The sequence below is a fragment of the Pinus tabuliformis genome, chromosome 7 (assembly GCF_031772625.1).
Source record: "Pinus tabuliformis cultivar Carrire ecotype Pingquan chromosome 7, CPIR1, whole genome shotgun sequence".
NCBI lineage: Eukaryota > Viridiplantae > Streptophyta > Pinopsida > Pinales > Pinaceae > Pinus > Pinus tabuliformis.
Window position 1 is genome coordinate 1524352641 of NC_142293.1, and position 13915 is coordinate 1524366555.

The following is a 13915-nucleotide window of genomic DNA, read 5'->3' on the forward strand; positions in this document are numbered from 1 at the left end:
CAAAATTATTATTAATAATAATATTATTATAATAATAATAATAATATAATAATAAGTTTATTATAATAACAATATTATAATAATGATTATTATTAATTATGATTATTATATATCATTAAAACGAATTATTATTAAATTATAATTCTAATTTTTATTAATATTATTTATTATAATAATAATAATAATTAATTATATAAGTAATATTAATAATAACTATCATAGTATATTAAAAGTAACTAATTATTAAAAGATTATTATTAATTAATTTAAATATTAATAAAAATTTTAATTATAATGATCCATCTTAATTGATATTAAAAGATTATTATTAATTAATTTAATATTTATTAAAAAAATTATTAAAATTAATTAATTAATTAAAATAATCTGTAGCAGCCGACTCTCATCAATCAGATATTGAGAGTCGACTTTCATCTCATTTTACTCTCCTCATTACTATTTAATCCCTCAGCTAAGCTCTTCTTCTATCAAGCATTCAAGTTGTCCTGATGATGGATCCCAGTTGGGATTCGAAACGTTGGCATAAAAAGTTTCTTACTGTGGATTCTCCGGTAACTAAGTTGAAAAACATATTTATTATAGTCATTTACATGCATAGTAGTAATGTTTGATGTTTTGAACTTACATTCTTAGGATAGTAGAATTTCATACATGTTAACTTAGCATTCTTTCTGAAGCATATTCCTTAGCAGTTAGTTAGAAAATGCTGTGATTTTAGCATTGGATTTCGGTCTTTTCCTTATTGAAGTAGACAAGCTTTCTCTTAGAGTATATTTCTCTATCCTTCATCAGTAATCAATCTTCTTCTCAATCCATAGAATTCTAGCTTGAAAAACCCTAGTGGTCTCTCGCTAATTGAATAGTGGCAAAAGGGTAGAATTGATCCGGATTTAAGCAAGAACGCAAAAAATTACAGAGATAACCATAAACACAGAGATGCAGCGGAAATAATACTTCATTTCATTAATGTAAAATACTGAAATATGCTTACAAACAAAAATGGAAATAAACCAGCTAGGGTGATGGTAGATTATCTCTGAGAAGAGATATGGTGGCTACATGCCTTTGAAATCAGTTACAATGAGGCTCGAAGGCCTATTTATTGTTGAGAAACAATGGAAAACCCTAAAGATCCAGAAACCTAACCCTAGAAGATGAAACGCCAAACTTTGGGCCCCATTTGGGTAAATTGGTACGTCAACTTCCCGAGGTTGTAACTTTGGCATACGATCTTTGTTTGCATGTACAATATCTCGTTAGAAAGATCTATCCGAGCACTACAACTTTTGGAAGAGCAACATGGGTCCATGGACCCATGTTGCTCCCAAATTTCCAAAAAAACGTCATTTTGGGCCTCAAAACAGCTCCAGAAGTTCAAGACCCGAAAAAACGCTAAAAATAGTAAATTGTGCTACAATTAAGGAAACAGAAAAACTAAAAGAGACAATTGTGGGGCTCCAAATGGGATAGGTGGGTGGCCACCAACATCCACCTGGATCATTCCTCCCCCCTTAGGAAGCAATGGTCCCCATTCCGTTGAGTTCCTCCATCTGCTGAAATTGGTCCCTGGTGAGCTGTTTTGCAATCTCTGATTTGTCCAGTAATGGTGGGAAGCATGGTCGAGGGTGTTCCACATTGAACACTTGGTGCAAGCGAAGGAATGGAGGAATGATATGCTCTGAAGCATTGTTTCCCATAGCCTTGGTAATGCTCTAAGGACCATATGGGAGTGGTCGGAGCTTCTGATGGGCTCTTGTAAGGCGTTCTTTCTGCAGATGCAATCAGACTTTGTTGCCCACCTAAAGCTTTTGTGGTACCCCTGTGGGTGAGAAGAATTTGTTCCTTTGTTCTTTCATGACCGTATCCCTCTGCTGCAGCTACTGCATGGAGGAACCCTTCGCAGGGGTCATGGATGTGGTGACGATCTTCCCCTTACTTTGGAGCGAACCAGACAAAAAATAAATTTCCTAGTCTGGAAGACGATCTTGTTTCATTTCTTAGCAGATATTAAAGAGGTTATGGTAGGTGGGCTACCTCTGGTATCCTATATAATGAATTACACAAGGAAATAATAACAGTGAGAGGCCTCGACTCATACACAGCATGTCGCCTCCACAAGTATGGTTGGCCTAATAATACATCACAAACATCCAGAGGTGCAACATCACACCATACCTCATTTGTGAAGGGCTTGATGCTGTAGGGAAGGCGGCATTGCTGGCGAACTTGGAGATATCATCCTTCGTGAAGCCAGCCGATATTGTATGGTTGCAGGTGTGGTGTAGACGGTAAGCCCAACCGCTTCATGACCTCTACTGAAATGAGGTTCTTTTGGCTCCCATTGTCAACAATGAATTGCAACGGCGAACCCTTCACCCACATTTGAGTGGAAAAGTCACTCCCCCTGTTACACTAAAAAATGTCACCATGGCTATTTACAGTTAGTATGGCTCTATCAATAGTCATGCTATCCTCCTGGGCAAGTCTTAAGCCTCTGCTCTCCATGTCAAACTCCAAAAAGAGAGAAAGTCTTTATAAATGTATTTATCTCTGGGTACGCAGGTTCTCTCAACCTTACCTGCGGGTACGCACCCAATGTTCACAAAAACTGCGTCCTTAGACGCTCTGTATGTAAAGGGGCAGGTGCGTCCCCCTGTAAAGGTCAAAATGCGCAAGTTTCATCTTTAAAAAGTTACTTGTGGTCATTTCTAGAGCATTCTAGAAGGTTGTTCGACGTGTATTGAGCGCCTCCAGATGGTTCATGTACCCCTACCAAAGAGGAACTTATCCCATCAATAAGGGAGCTATCCCATCCAAAGAGGGGATTATCCCATTGATGGTGGACCTGATTAACCTCCTCTTGAGCACTATAAATACAGGCATTGGGCCAGAAGGAGGAGAGGTTGAAAGCTAAACATTTCTAAGGGTAGATATTGTTGGAATTAGGACTCCCATTTAGAAGCTTGTGAGGAGAGATTGCCATCTTTGCTTGTTCTATTTGGAAGTGGGTGAGCTTTGTCAAAGTAAAGGAGAACTCTTGATGGACCCTGGGAGGGACTTGCACAACGCCAAGGCTCAGGTTGTAATTGTTCCTTTTGTTTCCTATTAATGCAAATGAGTCCATTCTTCTCAATAACTTGTTATTTATGAGTTGTTTCATGTACTCCTTGGTCTATGTGTTAAATATGTTTTATTCTATGAGATTATCAAGTGCTATTTAATTGTTTGATTGTTAGTGGATGCAGGTTTCAAAGTGAAGGAGGAGCTCATCCGGATCCGCGGAGCTGGACTACTACAATAGCGTTGGACTACAGGTAGGATCTAAACACTTGATTTCTTATATAGTAAATGCATGTTTAGAGAAGGATTGCTCTTGTTTGTCTTGTTTGTCACTAGAGAGTCTTAGGCTCCTAGGGAGGTTGATTTGTGTCTGCACTATCGACTCTTTCCGCCTGACAAAATGGCGACTCCACTAGGGAATCCATTGATGTGAAAGTCTTTTCCTTTGTATGCAACTTTGATCTGAGAAAAGTCATTTATTTTCTGGTTTTTGGCTCTGTGACTTTGTTTTTGGGTGGGTTAGCTTAGGGTTAGATTCAATTTAGTTTTTCTTGAATTTTCCAGTAGGACGCACCCTCTGAGTATTGCACAGTGCGTCTTTGTACGCACTGTCGCTTTGTGCACAGAGCGGGTCCGCACCTGTCTTAACGGGTTGCCTGCGTCCCCTGCTAAAATTTAAGAAAATTCCATTTTTTGCATTTTTTCTCTTAGATTTTGCGTTTTCTTAGTTTTTACTGCCCAGATCCATTAGTCTCCTATCAAAGATCTTCACCTAAGCTGATTTCATTGGCATTCCTACTCTAAGCTTTCATCAATTGGGTGTTTTGAGTCTCTTTTCTGAGAATTTCTTGATTTGATTTCCTTTGGTCATTACTTGGAGGTTTCTCTCAGTCTTTTCACAATTTTGCATCTTTTTGCTTTGGTTTTTGCAAAAAAAATTTCCCCCTCATTCGCCGGGGGGGGGCTAAATTGTGTATGAGTGTTAATCGCCTTTGAGTGTTTTTATGTTTTGATCTTTGGAACTCTCACCCAATTTTCTCGACTTGCACTTGATTGGTTCTTAGATCACATTAGAATCGTCTTGTGTTTGAGAATTCTCTTGCATAGATTACATTTTCATAATTAGAATTCTCATTTTCAGAATATGAATGAAAAATGTGCATAGATTACATTTGCATACTTTTCAAGTGAGTTGTGCTTAGATTACCATTGCATAGTTTACATTCTGAAAAATCAATCGTAGATTTAGATCAGCTTTCTTTGATTTGAATTTACACAAAAAATAAAAATAAAAAAAAATGGTTTGGAATTGATTTGCATTAGTTTTTCTTGATAAAATTAGTGCATTAGAGAATTTGTTATATTTTCTCTTAGTGATCAATTTTTTGCATTGTTGGAAGTGAATGGAAACTCTCTCCTTACTTTAGTTAGGATTCATCGAATTGAAACGATTACATTATCATATTCGATTGCATTCAGTTGAGTCGGGTCATAACACCATTGGTTTCATCTCCATTTACCCATTTGAGTAATAACAGCCTTAATAACACAGCGCTTAATTAAAATTCATCTAGTAATTTTTACATTTCTAGGGCTCTGAAACACCAACATAGCTTAGGCTAGTGTCTTGGAGTAGGAGAGTAATTAACTCTCCAAGACAGCAAAACCAAACAGGTAGCTCATCTTGTGGTAGGATAAATCCGACTGTTTCATTTGTACTCTGGGAAAGCTCCTCTTAAAGGAGAAGCACGAGACCGTGTCCGAACCAGTGAGGGGATCAATCCTCCTTCATTGGGAAAGACGCCAGATACGCACGTACTACAAACAGTAAACCTCGGATTATTGTCGAGGAGCCTGGGGTCACTTGTCGGTAAACCTTGGGTTATTGTCAAGGAGCCGGCAAGGGGATTGAGCTTGTTACTCTGCCCTTGCGTGCTATCGGGTCGTAGACTATTCCCCCAGGTGTATTTGTTGCTGTTGGTGACCTTAGTGACCATTATCTTTAGGGTTCTACCCAAGGTGACGGTGGAGGGAAGATCCCATTGTACCTGGAGCAGACTTCGGCTAGACTCACTTGGATTTTCTGGGCGGTTCACTTCACTCGAGACGGTTAAAGTGGAGGAACTTGGTCCAGTCTATTCATTAAGCAGGTTTTCGGGGTAACTGTTCCACCCACCACTTCTGTACTGAATTCGGCGATGTTGGGCTTCATCACCAACTAGTGTTTTCGGTCCGGAAGGCTACTATTTGTGTATGGTTTGACTCCTAGATTTGATAGCGCGTGTTAATTTGTTTGTTTTTACTTTTAGAGACCATAGGTGTGAACTGTGAATTTTAATTGTTAGGTGTGAATTGTGAATTGTTAATTTTAGTTTTAAATTGTTAATAAAATTCACTGAAGTTGAATATAATGGCAAATGTTCCGGAATTTACCAACCTAGGAACCCCTCCTAATGAGAATCCTAGTACTTTTCCTTACTTTGGAAATGTTGGTCCTCCTTATATGGCTACTTTGTCATTACCTGGATTTACAATAGGTTTACCGATATGGTTATTTTCAACTTCGTTGGCCCAAAGTACTTCAATTGTTCCATCTCAACCGGATGCTTCACCTCAAGAGAGTTCACCATCTCAACATCACCAACCTTCTGTTGACCCTTTACCTTCTTCGCCTAATTTTTCTTCCTCCATTTCTTCCTCTTCGCCTGGTAAAAGCCTTGATGCTAGTAACCAGGAGGCTAAGAAGAAGAAGAAAGGGAAGAAGAAGAAGAAGCAAGATAAGAAAGAAGTCAACTAACCAACCATGGCTGTAAGTGTTAGTTGTGTTGAGGAAAAGTCCGACATGCATCGTAAACCCAAATACCCTTGCAGGCTTTGTAAGGGTGACCACTTCCTTATCAATTGTCCTGGTATTCCAAAGGTCTTGGAAGTATGGTCAGAAAAATCTCATCAACTTTCTATTGATCCATCAACCAGTGATAGTCAGGTTCCTGGGAAAAAGGGTAAAGTTAGGTTTCCTTGTAAGTTATGCAAAGGGAGTCATCAAACTCACATTTTCCCTCACATGGATGAAGCCTCAACATTGTTGGAAAACCTTACTGTTCCACAGCAAGAATTTCCAACTGGTTACCGTAAACTTTCTCCCAACCTACCGTCAACTGACGGAGTGATTGATCTAAATTCAAGTACAGTCGATCACACTCTTCCATTGGAGAGTGAAACTCATGTCACTCTAGTTGATGATCTATTAGTTGATCAAGTGATCGATTCAATTTCACATTCGGTCGATCCCACTTTCCCTTTAGAGAGTGAACTTCATACTACTCAGGTTCTTCTTGTTACATCAGATTCTTCTATGCCGGGGGGCATTTCACCTGTTTCTACAGAACCCCCTCCAAGTACTGAGGTCTTTTCCTTTGATTGGAATAGACTGACAGAACCTCGTCTTCCTTCCCCATCCCTTTCCAAATCATTGTTAAGGCTGGTGCTAGGGACATACATCGTACTCAGGTAGATGAAGGTGCTTCTGTTAGTATTTTATCCTCAACTGTTTGGAAAGCTTTGGGTTCCCCTCAGCTTGCGCCTATTACGCAGAATCTGAAAGCTTTTAACAGAACCATTAGTGAACCTTTAGGGATCCTTCCTAAGTTTTCTATTACCTTGGAAGGTAAAACTGTCTGTATTGATCTTATGGTAGTTCGAGGTCCCTTGGATTTCAATTTACTCCTTGGGCGAGACTATGTTTATGCAATGAAAGCTGTCGTATCGACACTCTTTCGCGTGATGTCTTTCCCTCACAATGGCAGTATTGTGACGGTAGACCAGCTTTCGTTCCCTAGTCTTGTTTCAACTACCAATAATATGACACCCCTAAATGTTCCTGATTCTAAAGTGGTATCCACCCTGCCACGGGTCAATTATGTGGCAACTGGTCCCATGTTTTCAGTTACCGATGTAAGTGAGCCTCTCACTGTTTGCTCATCTTCCTTTGATTTAGATCCGGTAATTGACATGGAAAACTCTAGGGGATTACTTGAACACGATGTTCTTATCCCTTTCGAGTCCCTTGACATGTGTTCCTTCCAGAGCACTATTCTTCCTTCTGATGAAGACCTCTTGGAAGCCATGATCAAGGTGTGTCCATTGACATGTCTTTCTTCCAGTTGGAAGCCATGATCAATGGTGTGAGGATAGTTTCTTCTAGTCTCAACCTCATTAAAAAATGAAACTGGAAGTCATGAGCATAGTTCCTTGTCTTGTGTCAAGCTCATTAAAAAATGAAACAAGGAGTTGTGAGGAAAGTTCCTTTTACTGTGTCAACCTCATTAAAAAATGAAACAGTGTGTGTGAGGAAAGTTCCTTTTACAGAGTCAACCTCGTTAAAAAATGAATCAGTGTGTACGAGGAAAGTTCCTTTTAATGTGTCAACCTCGTTAAAAAATGAATCAGTTGGTCAGAGGATAGTTCTTTTTACTGAGTCAACCTCATTAAAAAATGAATCAGGGACGAGGATAGTTTTTTCCTGTATCAACCTCGTTAAAAAATGAAACAGGCTAGTATGAGGATAGTTCTTTTACTGAGTCAACCTCATTAAAAAATGAATCAGGTAGATTTTAGGTTATGTAGGTATATTGTAGAAAGTAGGATTTCGAGGAAAGTTCCTTTTACTGTGTCAACCTCGTTAAAAAATGAATCAGTGTGACGAGGAAAGTTCCTTTTACTGTGTTGACCTCGTTAAAAAATGAATCAGGTATGAGGATAGTTCTTTTCTTGTGTCAACCTCCTTAAAAATGAAACAACTCCCTTTTCAAGTTAAATATTGAAAGTAAACCTTCATTCCATCCATCTGGTTGAATGCAATGAAGCCTGGGGGGCATGTACCTCGCTTCGCATCATTATCCTGGGGGCATGCGAACTTTTTGAGCATAGTTCCTTGTCTTGTGTCAAGCTCGTTAAAAATGAAACAAGGGTAGGTTAAGTAGGTAGATTGTAGAGAGTAGTCATGAGCATAGTTCCTTGTCTTGTGTCAAGCTCATTAAAAAATGAATCAAGGATTTTAGAGCATAGTTCCTTGTCTTGTGCCAAGCTCGTTAAAAAATGAATCAAGGTTTTTAGAGTAGAGTTTTTGTTAGGTAGATTGTAGAGTGTAGTTATGAGCATAGTTCCTTATCCTGTGTCAAGCTCATTTAAAAAATGAAACAAGGGTTTGGAGGATAGTTCTTTTCCTGTGTCAACCTCACTAAAAAATGAAGCAACTCCCACAAGGCTTTCCAAGATCTTGAAAGTAAAGCTTCATTCCATCCACCTCATTGAATGCAATGAAGCTTGGGGGGCATGTACCTCGTTTTGCGTCATTATGCCGGGGGCATGTGAACTTATAACAAGCATAGTTTTTCGTTTCAAGCTTGCGTAAACATGAAACCGAATCCGAGCATAGTTCTTTTCCTATGTCAAGCTCGTTAAAAAATGAAACAAATCCTCCTCTACTTGAGTCGAGAGTTTGACTAGATCTCGTAGATGTTAAGTTGTATTTTTAGGTTAGTTATTTCAGTTTTTGTTTTAGGTCCAGTCTTTCAAATGATCTCGTACATGAACCCTCATTCTATCCAGCTTGTACTTAGTTGAATAAAATGAAGCTAGGGGGGCATGCACTCTAGCCGTTATGCTTAGGGGGCATCAAGCACAGTTTTATCTCTGTTTCAAGCTTGTGAAAAAATGAAACTACTTTGAAGCATAGTTTTTGTCTGTTTCAAGCTTTTGTAAAAAATGAAACCTATCTCGAGTCAATTTCAGTTATTTTCAAGACTCGTTAAACTCATGAAAATCCCGAGATTATTTTGCTATCTTTCATTCTCGTAAAACAAATGAAAATGCCGAGTTCTTTCCGTCTTTTCCTGCTCGTAAATTAAATTGAAAGTCGGCCATATGAGTACATTTTTATCATTTTTTCGAACTCGTTAAAACTTACGAAAAAATGGAAACCATGAGTACATTTTTATCATTTTTTCGAACTCGTTAAAACTTACGAAAAAGTGAAACCTCAGAGTCATCTTTTAAGCCCTTTTCTGACTCCTAAAACATGAAAAGATCGCCGAGTGTTTCTTTTACACTCGTTAAAACGGAATTAAAAGACGGTCCCCTTATAGCCCTTTTCTGACCGTAAAAACAGGAAAAGGTTGCCGGGTTTTTGTCGTTTCAAACTCGATACGGAAATAAAACGACGTGTCCTTGATCGCTTTTTACTTTTCAGGTCAGAGACACTAATCATGAAAGTACTCCTTGGTCGCAAGATCAAGCGGTTCTCCCAGGTATTATTTTATACTTTTTCGGGCTTGGGGGACACAAATTTACGAAAAAGTTCAACCTGGAGTCTTCTTAAATTTTTCAGACTCTCTAAAATTGAAAAACGCCGAGTTTCTCCTATACTAGGCTCGTTAAAATTTCACAGTAAAGGGCCTGTTCAATTACAAACAGGAACGAACCACTCCTTCCTAGGGTTCGAATCAAAACTAGGTTGGACTCATCCGAAGGATGAGCTTATAATCAAGCATATGTTATCCTCCTCAAGCTTGTAAAAAATAAAGAGGTACTTGCCAGAAATGGTGGGGGAAAAGAGAGAAGAATGAGCCTATTTGTTATCTTTTGTCTCAGAAGAAACTTTATTACCACTCTTGGACACGACACTTTTCATTCACCTGGGTTGGGAAATCCTTTACCTCACGGTTGATCAAACCACATTGAAAGTCTCTAGCCAGGTTCCGGGGATTAACTTTGAGTCGTTTATCACCAAGCCATCTGTTGTGTCGTTACGTGTTCAAGAGGTCTGCAAGCAAAACTTTCATCTGCAAAATATCTTGTCATCCATTTTGACCATCCCTGAGTCAGTCCTTACAGCAACATTTCTTCAACTTGAACTATGATTTCGTGTTGTGGGCTTGCCTGCAACGAGTCGCTTTCTATCGACATCAGCACATTATCTAGAGAGATGACTTAGAAATCGTCAGTACCTTGAAGTTTGCACGCATCAATGGCAGGTTTCTCGCCTTTGACGTCAATTTACATCATTGACTTTCGATCGAAGGATTCCGTGAAATGTTCGACATCAACTCATTCATTCACATCTCATGGATTGTACTGGGTACTTTGAGAACCATTGACATTACTGGTGGTCTCTCTCACACTTGTTAACAGTTTACATCATCGACTGGTAATCGAGTGGTTTCTACCATGTTCGACATCAACTCATTTATTCGCATGGCTAGAATCGTACCAATTCGGGAAGCGGAAATGAAGACCCTGGATCTAGTTTCCACCATCCAGGCTGCGAGGAGTTTTGTATTCATTATCTAAGTAGACTAATCATAAATAGATGGCTGCGCCCATACTGTGTCTACAAAAGTCTATGATTATGATGTACTACAAGATCATTCCTGTATCAGAGTAGTTAGTCTGTTAGTTAAAATTTTGATCTGAGTATGGGAATGCCTACCTCAGTGATGATATAATCTTATACATGTATTTTGTGTTGAAAATTGCAGGTTCTGACCAGGCTCTCCATGAGATAATCCTTGAAATGATAAAGCGCTTCACCCTTCCTAGATTTACAAAACCCTAATCTATTACAGGCTTCGCACTTTAGGGGGCAATCTGTTACACTAAAAAATGTCACCATGGCTATTTACAGTTAGTATGGCTCTATCAACAGTCATGCTATCCTCCTGGGCAAGTCTTAAGCCTCTGCTCTCCATGTCAAACTCCAAAAAGAGAGAAAGTCTTTATAAATGTATTTATCTCTGGGTACGCAGGTTCTCTCAACCTTACCTGTGGGTACGCACCCAATGTTCACAAAAATTGTGTCCTTGGACGCTCTGTATGTAAAGGGGCAGGTGCGTCCCCCTGTAAAGGTCAAAATGCGCAAGTTTCATCTTTAAAAAGTTACTTGTGGTCATTTCTAGAGCATTCTAGAAGGTTGTTCGACGTGTATTGAGCGCCTCCAGATGGTTCATGTACCCCTACCAAAAAGGAACTTATCCCATCAATAAGGGAGCTATCCCATCCAAAGAGGGGATTATCCCATTGATGGTGGACCTGATTAACCTCCTCTTGAGCACTGTAAATACAGGCATTGGGCCAGAAGGAGGAGAGGTTGAAAGCTAAACATTTCTAAGGGTAGATGCTGCTGGAATTAAGACTCCCATTTAGAAGCTTGTGAGGAGAGATTGCCATCTTTGCTTGTTCTATTTGGAAGTGGGTGAGCTTTGTCAAAGTAAAGGAGAACTCTTGATGGACCCTGGGAGGGACTTGCACAACGCCAAGGCTCAGGTTGTAATTGTTCCTTTTGTTTCCTATTAATGCAAATGAGTCCATTCTTCTCAATAACTTGTTATTTATGAGTTGTTTCATGTACTCCTTGGTCTATGTGTTAAATATGTTTTATTCTATGAGATTATCAAGTGCTATTTAATTGTTTGATTGTTAGTGGATGCAGGTTTCAAAGTGAAGGAGGAGCTCATCCGGATCCGCGGAGCTGGACTGCTACAATAGCGTTGGACTACAGGTAGGATCTAAACACTTGATTTCTTATATAGTAAATGCATGTTTAGAGAAGGATTGCTCTTGTTTGTCTTGTTTGTCACTAGAGAGTCTTAGGCTCCTAGGGAGGTTGATTTGTGTCCGCACTATCGACTCTTTCCGCCTGACACCCCCTCCTCTGGATCTTCCGGCTCATTCTTCTGGATCTTGGCGGTTGCGACAGTGGCGTTGGGCTCCGCATCAATGATCTGCTTCCCTTTGCCATTCCCCTTGTCAAGTTCTAACTTAGGGTCGGAACATGCATCGGATTATGAAACCTTCAACTCGGCCACCAGCCACTGCTTGGTCCGACACTCACTTCTGTTGTGAGTGGGTCCCTTATGGAACTCACACAACTTTTCTGTGTCCTTCTTTGACTTCGTGGTGCTTTTCTTTTCTTGCGGATTCGACAGGTTGTCTTGGGTCACCCCACCTTGGCTTTGTCCTTTGGTCTTCTGATTCGCAGATCCAAAGTCTTGCTTCTTCTATTTGAACTTCTTCTCGATTTTGACAGCGTATCGGTACATCGTGCCGAGCGAGGAGATATTCAGGAACTCCATCTCTTCCTGGATGTATCTGTGTAGGTAGACGCGGTATTTGAGTACTAAATGTAGCTCAGAGTCCTTGATACCCAAATGTGTGCGAAGGGTATGAAAAATGTTTGTGAACTCCGGCACATCTTGGTCCCTTCCTTGTTGCAGTGTGGTCCACTTTATGTATTTGTCCTCATAGGTTTTGATAGGGTAGTAGTGCTCCTTAACGGCATCCTGGAATGACTTCCAAGTGGGTGTGGCTAAAAATAGTGAGCTCGTGCTTTCATTCTTCTACTCGCAGTAGGTTTCCCACCAGTCCTTGACATGGGGGGATACTTTGAGAAGAGCGAAAATAATCTTTTCCCAACTGGAGAAATCAAGAACAGAAAAATACCCATCTATCAGATTTAACCATTTATCTACGGCATTTGCGTCTATTTGACCCTCGAAGATGGGGATTTCAAAATTAACTTGTACCTTAAAGGGTGTGGTGTTTCCAGAGTAGCTATTGGAAGTCGATGTGTCGCCTCTAGGTAGTTGCTGAAGGATCTGGGCAAAGTTGTCCATCATTGCATTTCTCTGTCACGTGAGGGCTTCTTCGAGCAAGATTTTGATAGGATCTCCTGCCCCCTCGTCTTTCCTCCCATCCATCATGGGAGGCCGTCAAGATTTGCAAGGTTGGTCTTGCAAAGGTTCGACCAGTTCAAGCCCTAACTCCTTATATCTCGACCTCGTTGGGGACATGCAAAGAAAAATAGAGAAAAAGCAGACCCCTCTGATACCACTGATCTGGATTTAAGCATGAACACAACAAATTACAGAGATAAGCATAAACACAGAGATGCATCAGAAATAATACTTCATTTCATTAATGTAAAATACTAAAATATGCTTACAAACATAAATGGAAATAAACCAGCTAGGGCGATGGTAGCTTATCTCTAAGAAGAGATGTGGTGGTTACATGCCTCTGAACTTAGTTACAATGAGGCTCAAAGGCCTATTTATTGTTGAGAAACAATGGAAAACCCTTAACATCCAAAAACCTAACCCTAGAAGATGAAACGCCAAACTGTGGGCCCCGTTTGGGTAAATTGGTACATCAACTTCCTGGGGTCATATATTTGGCATACGATCTCTATTTGACACGTACAATATCTCATTAGAAAGATCTATCCGAGCACCACAACTTTGGGAAGAGCAACATGTGTATCCATGTTGCTGCCATATTTCCCAAAAAAACATCGTTTAGGGCCTCAAAACAGCTCCGAAAGTTCAGGACCCAAAAAACTGCTAAAAATAATAAATTGTGCTACAATTAAGGAAACTGAAAAACTGAAAGAGACAATTTTGGGGGTCCAAATGGGATAGGTGGGTGGCCACCAACATCCACCTAGATCATTCCTCCCCCCTTAGGAAGCAATGGTCCCCATTGTGTTGAGTTACTCCAGCTGCTGAACTTGGTCCCTGGTGAGTTGTTCTGCAATCTTTGATGTGTCAAGTAATGGTGGGAAGCATGGTCGAGGATGTTCCACATTGAACACTAGGTGCAAGCGAAGGAATGGAGGAATGTTTTGCTCTGAAGCATTTTTTCCCATAGCCTTGGTAATGTTGTAAGGACCATGTCGAAGTGGTCGGAGCTTCTAATGGGCTCTTGTAAGGTGTTCTTTCTGCAGATGCAACCAAACTTTGTTGCCCACCTGAAGCTTGTGTGGTACCCCTGTGGGTGA